Raw genomic sequence first — 14,823 nt, 5'->3', positions numbered from 1 at the left:
AAGTGAGATTTTCTTTGTTTATTGGTTTTACAGTATAACATTTCAGTGCATCAAATTGTCACTGTATACTGTAAAAAGTACACCACACCATTGTATTTCAGGCAAACAAGATTCACAGCATAAATTCATAAATAAAAAAACAGGGCCAGAGAAACAAACATTTGAGTTATTAGCATTTTTTTCAATTATGCATAAGACAGATATATGCACATTAAAAAGATGAAACTCAAATGCTCATTAAATTTACATAGAATGGCATCTAAACAACATGGCACTCGTGTGCGAGCTCTTTTAATGGACTCTGATAAAAAAAAAATCAGTAGCTGGAGAATCTATGCTCATAGAATCACTCTTTATCTTGCATGATCACCCTTCAAAAGCCAAATTAATATAATTGACTTTTAATTAATCCCCTTGGTATTTGCATCAGCACATCTAAGCAACAGGTGCTCTGTTTTGAGCTTATGCATTATTTAAATCATATTAAAGTAGCGGGTGATTAAGGTGCTCACATCTACGTGCTAATGTCAAATAAACGTGGCAAAAGTGACAGCCAGTTGTTTTTCTTTCTTATTTATTGTCTCTTTCCAACTGTCTCTAAGCTATGCAAGATGAAGACATTAAAGAAAGAAACATTGTGAGATGATATTGAAATTGATTCTTTGTGTAAGAATCTATATTTTACAAATCAAACTATCAGATATGAAATAAGGTAGTGTACTTAACATATTAAGATAGACATTAAAGTATTTGCCAGTGCATCTACAAACACTTAGCTTTTTCCAACAGCAGGAAATTTGTTTCAGTGTCTCAAACTCTATTGCTTTGTACTTGTTACCATGCCAACAAGGTCATGAGTGTTAAAAGCATCTGCTGGCAGCACTTTTGCTGTGATTGACAAGTCAGGGTCAAAAAGCAATGTTATTATGTGATCAGTTTTTTTTTATATATATAAATAGAGACATAGGAAGCTGACAGAATGGAATTCCTAATATTGCACTCACTGTGGCAGAAACACTGGTGCCATATACTGCTATATATGTTGTCCAAATGCATTTTTATCTTCACCGTTAGTCTGTAGAGGTGGTGCCACATATGGCAGAATGATAGAGGAGAAAGAGGAATAGAAAGGGAGAGTCTGCAATTTGATAGGCACGCCTCATTTTTGTCCCGACAGCTTTGTCAATAGCCCTAGGACACCTACCTCTTCCCCCTCCCTTCCCTGTGATTGACAGCCAGCAGGTGGTGCCTGAATGGAGTTGTCAAGAAGGCTGCTGATCAGCCACACATTGCTGTTAACGATGGAGGAGCGGCCCGGTGCGGCTGCCCAAGGTGATCTCTTCTTTTACGAGCGACAGACGCCCGCTGCGTATCCCCACCTCACCACAGGGTTCCAGTCTAACACTGACATTCATATCTTAGAGAGAGAGAGAGAGTCTATCTCGCCTTGGTAGGACAGAAGGACTCTCCCTGTCTCATAATACTGTTATATGATGAGAAATTAAGGTGGAATGTAACAGCTTATTCAGTTTAGTGACTTTCTAAGAGCAGGGTAGTGAATGTTACAGGTGAAGTGTCAAATTTCTGCACCAATAGCGGCACCAAACGGAATAAAAAAACAAAACAATCTGCCATTATTTGGTAAACAGGTAATAACATCCCAAACTTAGGCATTTTGTTGAGAAAATGTTGACATGTCAGACAACCAGAGCAATATTTTAACTGCACCATAGAGCTACTATATCTAAGGAAAGTCTAAAATACCCCCATTCAAATAAGCCTATTCATATCAATTGGAGTTGATAGGTTGGTGCATGCACCGCTAGAAGTACACAACCAGTACCCTGCCTTATTTGATTAATCACAGTCAGATCTGTTCACAAAACATTTTGAGCCAATCAACAGAGCAGTGAATGCCATGCATCTAATCACTCTAGAGCTACTAGGAAATGACATTGTGACATTCTGACAATGCTGATTGGCTGATGGAACCAAAATAATGCACACTGTCCCAAGCCCATCATTCGTGAGTATCCTGCTGGCAAGTCGGCTAGTAAAATAGAATTGCTATTAAATGGATTTCAACAAGGAATTTTAGATGACCTTGTCTGTTACAATGCATGAGCTGTAAATGGTCTGCACTTATATAGCACCTTTTTAACCTTAGCGGTATTCAAAGCACTATACACTATACACTGCATCTCATTCACACACACATTCACACACCAATGACGGTAGAGCTGCCATGCAAGACGCTAGCCTGCTATTGGGAGCAACTTGGGGTTCATTGTCTTGTGGAGTCATGTGGGGCGGGAATCAAACCACCAACCCTGTGGATCCACGATTAGTGGATAACCCACTCTACCACCTGAGCCACAGCCACCCATGAGCTGTCATATCAAAGGCTGCAGACAAATATATATATATATATAAAACAACAATGAGTTGAGCTCGAGACGCCTGCCTCTGTTTAATGTGTTAACTTGTGTCTAAATGAGTGTATAATTATATATTAATTAGCTGTACTTAAGTATGTGATTGAGTTACATCTGTTTTAATTACCTTGGCTAAACATATTGATAGCAGATTTGTCTTACACTGTATGCAAATGGGAGACTCCTCCTGTCTAGTGAGACTGTTCTCCTGATTAGCAAGACACCTAGCATCCCACTGCAAATTAATTTACTTAAAGAAGCCTGCAGATACATTTTTTAACTCTACAATTCACAATTTGCCATTTTCCACCAATAAGGCCATAAAACTTCTCAAAACCAGAGTGTGTCTTAGGCCAACAAAGGGCTTTGCTGTAATTATTTGAGATTCTCCCCAATCTCATGCCCTTCAACAAACCTCCTGCTCCTCCAAGAAATGGTCATTATCACAAACAGAAATAGGTCTATAAATTCAGTGATAATGAAAATGTCAATTAGCAGGCTGTGCTGTCAGGTGATGCTACTTTGGCCCAATGCACTGTTCCAAACTCCAAATAATGACATCAACCACACACACACACACATGCTTATTATACTGTACAAACTATACCCCTGAACCTTAACCCCACAAAAGAAAAAAATTCTGCATTTTTACATAAAAAAAAAAACATTGTTTAGTATGTTTTCTAAGTGATTGGAATTAATGGGGACAGTAGAAATTACCTCATAAACCGCATTTATAGCATACCCTTGTCATTACCAGTTTGTAACCTAAAAATGTCCTCGTAAACCAGCCCCACACACACGCCTTGTATTCAGACAGCTGCTTAGAGGTGACATATTCTCCATCTCTTGTGTCTGCCTACAGAAAGAAGAAAGTCTGTCTACAGTCTTTGCTTATATTAGGAAAAAAGAGAAATATGTTTAATATGTCAAAGCCTTAAAGGTAGAGTTCACCCAAATGTTTTTTTTTAATTCTGTCTACATTTATTCACCCTCTTGTCACCATTCACTCTTACTGCACTTTCAAGCCATACAACGGAAGTGAATGGTGACTGAGACTAAGATTGTGCCGAATGTCTGCTTTTGTGTTCAACAGAAGAAAGAATGTCATGCAGGTTTTATAAACCATTAGGGTTAGAAATGGTGACAGAATGTTAATTTTGGGGTAAACAGTCCCTTTAAATTGATGGGGTCTAACCTAAGAGTACAATATACTGTATCTTTACTATTGTTGCAACCAAAATGATAAATAGTTTGTAAATAAACAAATAAATAATACAAAAATATATAAATAATTTTGTAAAATTTTTGCTCTTATGATCTAGTAATCAACCCAATGTTTTCTTTTAATTGTGCCTTTTTTAGCGCATGAAAGAAATCATGCAAAGTCAATACACAAACGTCATTATTCACTTTTTTTCATCCCTAAGCTTCCGTCACTTTGTCTCACTTTGTTTTTTAAATAGTCATTTTTATATTTTTATACACGTGTCTGGGTCATTAATCAAAATTAGATGCGTGGGGGGATATGATCTCTAGCATATCTTTTCCAGGGCTCAGATCAGTCTAACCCTCCTCAAAGCACTGACATCCTACCTTAACTTACACTTAAAAAAAGATTTAAAAAAATAAGATTACATTAGCGCTTACACTTACTGGCTTCTCGACACACGACGGAGAAAATACATTCTTAAACCCCCTGAACATGCACACACATACACATGTGCACCGACATCCTTAAACAAACGTTTTTAAAGGCAAGCGAAATGGCAGAAATAAAACAAGCATATTTGCACCAAAAAGTAAATAAAAGGAGGATTTATTAAAAACACATTTGAAAACAGCATCAGGCCTCATTTGGAGAAGTCTGGATTCTGCACTTTTAAAAGCACAGGAAATACAGTAAATCAATTTTGGTGGCTGCTCACTCTGAGACCACTAAAATGAATAGATGAAAGTAGCTCACCCTGGACACATTTTATAAGTCCCTGAGCTATTCTGTACCCATAATTGTGATTTTGATTGTTCCTGACCACTTACCACATAGAGAGCAGTGGATTGAGTTTGTTCAATTTCATACACAATGAAATGAGAATCAGCAAAAATAAATAAATAAATAAATAAATAAATAAAAAATAAAAAAATAAAGAGCAGAGGCTATTTGCACTCATTTCTAATAGTGATACATGCTATTTACACTATGTGAATTGCAACCAGAAGCATCTTCTTTGCACAAAGTGAAAATAGTGTTAGATGTTATTTGCAGCACTAGTTAAATACAAACATACTGTATATGGTTATCACTGCAGTGTGTTTATTGTGTTTATTTAGAGACCCACAGATACCCTACACCTTACACACACCCCTACACCTAAACCATAAAATTAAAAAATGTGTTGCTATATAAACACCATATTACCATATTATAACTACATCTTCCATCAAAAAAAACATGGTTGCTACAATGTTAAAAACATGGCCAATTTTACCCAGTTCAAATCATTCTCACAACTCGCCAACCTTCACATTGACCAAATCACTGCGTAGCTAATCAACCGTAATATTAATTTGTATTTTTTTTTTTAAGAATGGACACAGGAATCGAGGCAACTGGGGCAAAAGGGGGAATCGAACCCGGGATGTCTGTATAAGAAAAACACAGTCTTTTTACCAGCCTGATCTCATTAATATATGTAGCTATTTGTACATTAATATTTGTTACATTTAAACGTACAAGTTTGTATGTTTGAATGGACACTAAAATGTTCAGTATGGACATTGAAAATGTATAAAACTTAAACATGTGTATGTATTTACAGCTTTAGAAATGTCAAATATTGACAAATCCATTACAACTATATTTGAATACCCAAATCGATTATATATATATATATATTTCAACAGTTTCATAGATATTTTAGATCACTTTACCCTACCCCCAATCTCTAAACATAACCACATTTCAACAATATAAAAACATGTAACAAGTTGAGTATTGTTGTTTTATTGTGCTTTTTGTAGTTTATTTAGGTTTTTTGGCATATTCTAAAAACTATTTTTGTATCCCATGGCAAACAAAAATAAAATGTAATGTTTAATAAATTATTAAATGATTACAGAATTTGTATTCATTTTAATATGTTAAAGTTTAGTCTTGGTTAAAGTGATATAATCCTTCAAAACAATTTATAGGGCAGCAGAACTGAATGAATCCGTTAAAATACCATATTATAATGTCAACTGCATTAAATAAATGTGATGGCATTTAACTAATCTCATTGATTATAAATGAAATGTAATTAACTAATTAAATCTATGAATTATTCAATATTAATCAATTCAAACAGTACACATAAACATTTGTACATTTCTATAGGTGTTAATACGTAAAATGATGACAGTTAGATGCTGTCAATACAGCAATATTGAAAGTTTCATTGTCTATGCAAACGTATGAGAATGTACGTTTGCTAGAACAAAATTTATTTAAGAGTAAATACGAATTCTCATGAGATCACACTGATTTTCCACACCACAGTAACACTTGGGGTTTTGTCTTTAACTTCAGTGTTTCGACCAGACTATATGACTGCAAAGAGCCGTGCTGTGTGGCAGGTGCTATTTACACCTAGTACAAATAGTCACTCCAAAATAAATATAAACAAATAATAAGCACTGAACACAAACAAAATTGTGACATGAGAGAGCATGATTGATCATAACACCAGTTCTTTCTCTCTCTCCTTCTCTTTTCTTCTCTTCTTCTTTCTGGTCAATAAGCCATCAGACAGATGACAGGTGGAATTGTCTGTTGACCCTTTAAGTGATTGGAGCCCTTCAGCACTGTCCACACACAGAAACCTTAATGATGGACACCTGAGCTGTTTCACACAAGCTGGTCGATGTAAAAAAAAAAGGAACAGTAAACACATCTATACAGTCACTGCCCAACTGCCCCTTTAAAAGCACTTCTGTAACACTCTACTAACAATGCTTTTACATTTAAATGCATTACAGACACTCCTGAAACCGCGAGACACATGGCGTTCAACAACTCCACGTTGTGTCGGAGAAGCGACACTAGGGGTCTCTCTTGAGCGCCGATATTCACCTCTGATCTATTGAAAAGGGCCAATGGGAGTTGGCAGTCAGTATTTGCATACCCCGCCCCCGGACATACGGGTATTTAACCGGGGCAAATACGGGAGTTCATTCAGAAAATTTCTTCGGAGCCGATGGTCTGTCTGCAGTTGCTGTGAGTTTACACACCACTATAAAACGTTCCTGTTTCCTCTGACGATCTGAATGCTGTTGGATCTTGACGGCGCACAACAGCGGCTTTCTCCTTCACTTTGCACGGCGTGCATTGTTGCCCCTGAGCGCTTCGACAGCGCAGACACACATACACACTGTGTATATTAAAAGAGTTATTTTCCTTAAAAGAGTAAATTTCTCTAAAAGAGCAAACACAGCGGCATTGAACGTCCTTTTCAGGATGCGTCTTTCTGAAGATGCCTTTCCGCCCCTGTGTAGTTTTTGGAGGCGGTGATTTCTCCCCACCTCTGACGGTCATAAAAACCGCCTGGCGTACCTGGGTTGCGAAACACGCAGGCAGCGTTTTTATGAATGGTCTATGTTTTCAGTACGAAAACATAGCCATGACAGCATTGCGGTCGTAGGCTTTCTCTTGTAGTGAGAGAGAGCCGCTTCAGCCGCCCCCCGTGCCTCGCCTCCTTCCCACGGGATTGAGGCAGGCGCCGCGGGCGATGAAAACGATCTGGGGTCAATGACGGGCTGCGTTTCGCCGGGTGAACCCCCTTGAAACCCCCCGCCTCCCCGGCACGCTTGCTGTTTTCCGTCCGGGCTCGGGATGAGCATGCTCTCCAATGGGTTATGTTTTCAGCCTGAGAACATAGCTGCAGCAGCGTTGCGATCTCTGCTTTCTTGTGAGGAAGAAAGCCACTTCAGCCGCCCTCCGCTCCTCGCATCCTTCCTACGGGATTGACGCAGGTGCCGCGAGCGATGAAGATGATCCTGGGATAATGGCGGGCTGCGTTTCGCCGGGTAAAAACCGCTCGAAACCCCCCGCCACCCCCCTGCACACTTGCTTGCTCCCCTCACGAGCTCGGGATAAGCGCGGTCCGCCTAACGGCCGGCGCCCGGTCCCTGGAGCTCCCGGACATTGGATGACGACATCACCGCTGCATCGGAGAGCGTCACAGCGGCATCGGATGCGGATAACTCGCCTGGGCCGCCACCTACGGGTCTGCTTGCCCAGTCTGAGCCTGACGCACGGAGATCCGCTATGCTTCCCCGGGCTTGATGATTCACGGGCTGGTGCGCCGCCCACAGCCGCGCCCCCCCGTTCCTTCCCGGATGTGCACGACGAGCTGAGCGAGCCAAGCTCCCTCCCTCCTCCGCTCTCGCTACCCTCGGCGGTAGAACGGTCCCAGACCGCTCCCCCCCTGCATGCCATGGCCCCTCCCTGCAAGTCCACCGGGCCAAGGCACTTCAAGATTTGCACTTGGGTAGTCCTGTTCTTGACGTGCTGCAGGAACTGCACTCGGACAGGCGATGTCCACCCTCGTGGTCCAGAAACATAACAAATGGACTGGATCTGGTCGTAGTACAGGAGGTAGACAAAGCACGCTTTCTCAAAACTCTCCAGTCTCCCAGCTCCATTCGGCGACACCACCTGACAACTCCACCCAGCAGTCCTCAGTGGTGAAGAAACAGACGGAGGCCAGGTCACACGTCCTGCCCCGCTGCAAACCTGCCGCCAGGGGCCATGCCCTGTCTGCTCACCAAGGGCGTTCTCCTGTGGCTTTCAAGGAAGAAAGGAAGTGGTGCTCCGCATCAACGAACGAGAGTGGGCCTAGCTCTCAGCCCCGCGTTGAGCTCCCCGCAGAAACAGGACGCCCCCTCATCTCACGGACCCCCTCGAGGACCCGGAAGGCTCCCAGGTGCTCCTGAGACGACCGACCCAGAGACGTTAGCTCCGGAGGTGGTAAGACCTCTCCGTTCCCCGGTGGAGGGCCGGGAGGAGAATCCTTTGTTTTTACATTTTCCACATTCTCAATAATAGAGCTATTTCCTTTGACTCTGGGTCACCTGGCCCGCAAATGGCGTTCTCACGGCAATCTGCTTTCAGATTACGACAGTCCCGGTACACCGGACGCGGCGATCCCGCCTTCCGCCTGCCCACGACTGGCCGGTTCAGACGACTCCAGAGGACGCCAGCATCAGACCTCCTCCTCAGTCACGAACCCGCCCCCTGCCGGGTGTGCGGAGCAAGGTAAGTGCTTTGAGTCTATTCTCAGCACTTCAGCCTCAGGCCGCAACGAAGCCGCCCGACGCTGCATTACCTGTTCCGCCCCGCTGCAAGGCCCCGCCGGGTACGTCCAAAATACTCGTCCCTTTGGTGCCCCTAGCGTAGAGCTGGGAAGCGTGGCTTTCGCTTCCCAACGCATCACGCTGGCTGCACCGACCATTCGACTCTGTTACGCAATTCAGTTTGCTCGGCTCCCGCCCCCTTCAGGGGCGTCCGCGGAAATCATGACCCTCTTAGCCAAGGGCGCGGTAGAGCCTGTCCCTCCAACCGAAATGAGGAAGGGTTTCTACAGCCCTTACTTCGTTGTACCCAAGAAAGGCGGTGGCTTACGACCAATCCTGGACCTGCGAGTTTTCAATCGGGCCTTGTTAAAACTCCCGTTCAAGATGCTCACGCAGAGAAATATTCTGGCTGGCATTCAGCATCTAGATTGGTTCGCAGTGGTAGACCTGAAGGACGCGTACTTCCACGTCTCAATTCTGCCACGACACCGACCCTTCTTACGGTTCGCGTTCGACGGCCAGGCGTTTCAGTACAAAGTCCTCCCCTTCGGCCTGTCTCTGTCCCTCGCGATCTTCACGAAGATCGCAGAGGCGGCCCTTGCCCCGCTACGAGTAGCCGGCATCCGCAGAGACCAGGTGCTCCGGCACCTCAGCCGCTTGGGGCTTCAGGTCAACTGGGAAAAGAGCAAGCTCACTCCGGTTCAGAGCATCTCTTTTCTCGGGTTGGAGTTAGACTCAGTCTCAATGACAGCACGTCTCACGAGCGAGCGTGCTCAGTCGGTGCTGGACTGCCTCGCTTCCTTCAAGCCAGGCACAGCGGTCCCTCTAAAACTTTTCCGGAGGCTCCTGGGGCATATGGCGCCCTCCGCGGCGGTCGCGCCTCTGGGGTTGATGCATATGAGACCACTCCAGCACTGGCTCCAGACTCGAGTCCCGAGACAAGCATGGCACCACGGCACGCATCGGGTAAGGATCACCCCCGCCTGCCTCAAAACACTCCGACCCTGGACAGACCTCTGCTTTTTACGGGCAGGAGTGCCCCTGCAGCAGGTGTCCCAACGCGTCCTGGTCACGACCGACGCCTCCCGGTCCGAGTGGGGTGCCGTGTGCAGCGGGCACGCAGCAGCGGGCCGTTGGAAAGGGGCCCCGTTGCGTTGGCACATCAATTGCCTGGAGTTGCTGACCGTCCTTCTTGCTCTCAGGAAGTTCCTCCTGTTAGTTCGGGACAAACATGTCCTCGTGAGATCGGACAGCACCACGGTGGTGGCGTACATAAATCGCCAAGGCGGCGTATGCTCCCGCCACATGTCACAACTCGCCCGCCGTCTCCTCCTATGGAGCCAGCAGCGACTCAAGTCGGACGCGCTATCACGACAACGCCTGCCCGGCGGGGAGTGGAGGCTTCACCCCCAGTCGGTCCAGCTGATTTGGGAACAGTTTGGCAAGGCCCAGATAGACCTGTTTGCCTCCCAGGAAACCTCCCACTGCCCGCTCTGGTACGCCCTAACAGAGGCTCCCCTCGAGACAGACGCGCTGGCACACAGCTGGCCCTCGGGGCTGCGCAAGTGCGCATTTCCCCCAGTGACATCTGGTCCCTGGACGGGATGCGGAAGAGCTAGCCGGCTTACCGGCGACCGTTGTGAATACAATCAACCAAGCCAGAGCCCCTTCTACCAGGCACCTTTACGCCCTAAAGTGGCGCTTGTTCGCAGATTGGTGTTCTTCCCGAACTGAAGACCCGCAGAGGTGCGCTATCAAGTCTGTGCTCCTATTCCTACAGGAGAGGCTGGACAGGAGGCTGTCCCCGTCCACCCTCAAGGTGTATGCTGCCGCCATTGCCGCCCACCACGATCCTGTAGACGGCAAGTCTTTGGGCAAGCACGACCTGATCCTCAGGTTCCTGAAAGGCGCCCTGAGGTTAAATCCCACCCGGCCAGGCCTAGTTCCCTCCTGGGATCTCGGTAGTCTTGGCAGGACTCCAGAGACCCCCCCTCAAGTCGCTTGAATCAATTGGACTCAGGGCCCTCTCTCTTAAGACGGCCCTGCTGATCGCGCTCGCCTCTATCAAGAGGGTCGGGGACCTGCAAGCGTTCTCTGTCAGCGACACTTGCCTGGAGTTCGGTCCGGCAGATACGTCTGTGATCCTAAGACCGCGACCGGGCTATGTGCCCAAGGTTCCTACCACACCATTCCGAGATCAGGTAGTGAACCTGCAAGCGCTGCCCCAGGAGGAGGCAGACCCAGCCCTTTCGTTGCTGTGTCCAGTGCGCGCCCTGCGCATTTACCTGGACCGCACACAGAGCACCAGACGCTCTGAGCAGCTCTTTGTCTGCTTTGGGGGACGGCAGAAAGGGAATGCCATCTCCAAACAGAGGCTCGCCCACTGGGTTGTCGATGCCATCACACTGGCTTATCACACCCAGGCCGTGCCCCTACCCTTGCGGGTCCGAGCTCACTCAACAAGGGGTGTTGCGTCCTCGTGGGCACTGGCCAAGGGCACCTCCCTAGCAGACATCTGTAGAGCCGCGGGTTGGGCAACACCCAACACCTTCGCAAGGTTTTACAACCTCCGCGTTGTGACGGTTGCGTCTCGTGTTTTCTCAGGTCCAAGCCCGTAGAACTCGGTAACACGTAGACCGACCGGCCGGTTGGATCGCTTGCGCCCAGCGCCCTTTTCCTGACGTCAAGGTTAAGTAGTGCGCCTTTTTCCCAGGGCGCCCCACTCCGAGTCGGGACCCTGGTCGATTGTACTGGTATAGGTGCTCCACAGGTAAAGTAGAAGGCCTCCTGTGCGGACGCCCCCTGTGTGTATTTCCACGGTTCTGTCCCCTTACGAGCGGACCCCCGTGTCTCCCTTAGGCAGTTACAGCTGCCCCGGTCGCCGTGCTGTAGCAACTCCCCCCTTCGAGGCTGGGATCTACCACCGCACCATACTTTCCACACGAGCCCTAAGACGGCCGTGTGACGTGTCTACCACTTTTCCTCCCCAAGAAAAAGGGCAGGTGTGGTCTCCGCAGGGTCTGGGAAGAACCCCTTCCCTATATGCGTGTAAGGGCCCCGGCAGTGATTGCTCTATGCGAGAAACATAGAGCGAAAAGAGGCCCAGCCAGGCTGGCCCGTTCCCATGTTGGCAAACATCGCCTTGTTCCCCTCCCAGGGTAACTAGAAGGATCCCGATGTTCTTATGGGGCATTGGGGAAGGGTACGTGCAGCCAGGTACAGACGATGCGCGGCACTGGATGAAATCCCTGCCCGCCTCTGTGTCGGCGGTTCACGTACACGGTTCAGCGCATGGCAAGATTGGAATGGGTCCCCTAGTGTCGCTTCTCCGACACAACGTGGAGTGAGCGACAGAAGGGGAACGTTTGGTTACGTATGTAACCTCCGTTCCCCCGAGGGAGGGAACGACACGTTGTGTCTTTCCTCCGCCATGTCGCTGAACCGAGCCACTGTTGTGGCCGGACCATTTCCGGCTCCTCAGAAAAATCCTGAATGAACTCCCGTATTTGCCCCGGTTAAATACCCGTATGTCCGGGGGCGGGGTATGCAAATACTGACTGCCAACTCCCATTGGCCCTTTTCAATAGATCAGAGGTGAATATCGGCGCTCAAGAGAGACCCCTAGTGTCGCTTCTCCGACACAACGTGTCGTTCCCTCCCTCGGGGAACGGAGGTTACATACGTAACCAAACGTTTTTTACTGCTAGCTTGGAATGCTAGTGTATTAATGGGGCGTAATTATAAATCTCAGACTGCTGCTCCCCTGTGCAGTATACAGAATGCATGCCAGTGAAGCCACAAACTGCAGCATTCTACCCCATTACATCTGCAATGATTAGAAATGGAAGAAAACATCTGGCGTCTGTGCTGTGATAGAAAAGATCATTCTGTCCTTTAATGGATATCTGCAGGCCAAACATATCTTATATTTTATCTTGCAGAGTTAACTCTTTGCACGCCAGCTGCTCGGCTAAGTAGAAAAAGCTTGGAAAAAGAAAAAGAGTGATGTTCACTTTAACTGTGCTGTTGGGTCTAGCACACATGCGCTTCATAGAATTCTGGGGCTCCAGAAAAAGAAGAAAAGCAGAGGGCGGGATAATTATTTATCATTATACATATAGCGTTACGATAAGTGTCTGGATTTTGTTTTAGGCTTAACATTCAGCATGCCTGCTTACCTATTTATGCATTCCATTTTAATAAACTATACTGAAAAGGGGAGTCAGTGATAGACCCAGTGCAGTCTAGTGTGCATGAAAAATACAACCTCTATAATGCTTTCTACCTGAGAAGCTTATGGAGAAATATTAAGCACACAGTATCAACTGTGGTTACACCCTGCCTGTTAGTTCAGTAATGTGATTAAGCTTGCTTTGTTCTCTTTAACCACTGTAATGTTAGCATGCTCAGAGAAGACTCTCAAATGCTGCTAAACTGTATGAGAATATTGTCATCGGTGAAGAGGCAGAGAACTTCACCGAGTTAAAATAGATGTGGAAATATAAACAAGGAAACATGTTTGCACTGAATTTAGACACAAAGCCATCTATACAAAAAGAGCTTGTCTATAGTAATTTATTATGGAAATTCCACTGCATTGCTCAAACAGAGTCATTTACAATAAAGTTTAGACACAAAAAGACATCTGATTTCTGTCATGGCTATTACTAACACCTCTATTGTATGCCTCAGATTGGCTCTACCATTTTCTTTACAACCACACCCAATGCATGAATATTATGTGATGTCTGGCGTATGAATGAACCAGTTATATCGTTTTCAGTCCTACTGGCACTAATTACGGCGAGCTGATCTACCTATAAGACCAAGGCGCCTTAATGAACATGAGCGGTAATTAAACAGGCTGGTAACACGACCCTCTCCTGCTGTGGGAGTTTCAATAATGACGGGAGCGTGGGTATGGAAAATGGCCGTCTTTACCTGCAATTCGCAAAAAAATTATGTAATTGGGCGACCGCAGGCTCAAATGATGGCCTTTGCCAACTCCTGGTAAAACAGGCATAATTAAGAGCTTGTGGCCTCAGGAGGGCTAGGAGGGGCTGATCTCTGAACAGCATTGCAGGATTAGAGCAATGAGAGACCTGCCCTTACACCACACCACAGCACACAATTAAATCACAGATCACCTGTTTAAAATCACAGCAGTGGGTTTAATGTAGATGCACAAGGTCATAACAAAATAAAAAAATATATTTAATGGACAAATATAAATATTATATATATATACTGTATATATATATATATATATATATATATATATATATATATATATATATATATATATACTACCGGTCAAAACTTTTAAAACACTTGACAGAAATCTTTTGATCTGAAGGCATAGGCTTACATTTTTTAATTAGTTTTGTAGACAAAAATATAATTGTGACACCATATTAATTTATTTCATTATAAAAATGTAATAAAAAAAAAAAAAGTTTTTCATTTTCATTTCATTTTTAAAGAAAAGCAGCCAATAATTGTCCAATATAGATGGGAACTCCTTCAATACTGTTTAAAAGCATCCCAGGGTGATACCTCAATAGGATGGTTGAGAAAATGTCAAGAGTACATGTCTGCAGATGCTAGGCAAAGGGTGACTACTTTGACAATGCTAAAATATAACACAGTTTTTATTCATTTTTGGATTTTGCTTAGTCACAACATAATTTCCATATAGGTCCATTTATGATATTCCATAGTTTTGATGACGTTACTATTATTCTAAATTGTGAAAAAAAAAAAAAAACATTATAATAAAGAATGAGTAAGTGTTTCAAAACTTTTGACTGGTAGTGTATGTATATACACTGTATATATTTATATAAATATTTCATAATTGGCATCATAGACCCATTAATCCCTGTGTGATTTTAAGAGATTCTGTTATCATTTACTCACCCATATGTCATTCCAAACCAGTATGCCTTTTTCTCATATGTGTAACACAAAAGGAGATGTCAGGCAGAATGTTTCATTGCATCTTTTCATACAGTAAAAGTGAATAGTGACTGAGAATTTTACTTCCTATGAAAGT

This window comes from Xyrauchen texanus, chromosome 1 (assembly GCF_025860055.1).
Source record: "Xyrauchen texanus isolate HMW12.3.18 chromosome 1, RBS_HiC_50CHRs, whole genome shotgun sequence".
In the NCBI taxonomy this organism is placed as follows: Eukaryota; Metazoa; Chordata; class Actinopteri; order Cypriniformes; family Catostomidae; genus Xyrauchen; species Xyrauchen texanus.
The sequence above is the reverse complement of the archived record's forward strand: the minus strand, read 5'-3'. Positions refer to the sequence as shown.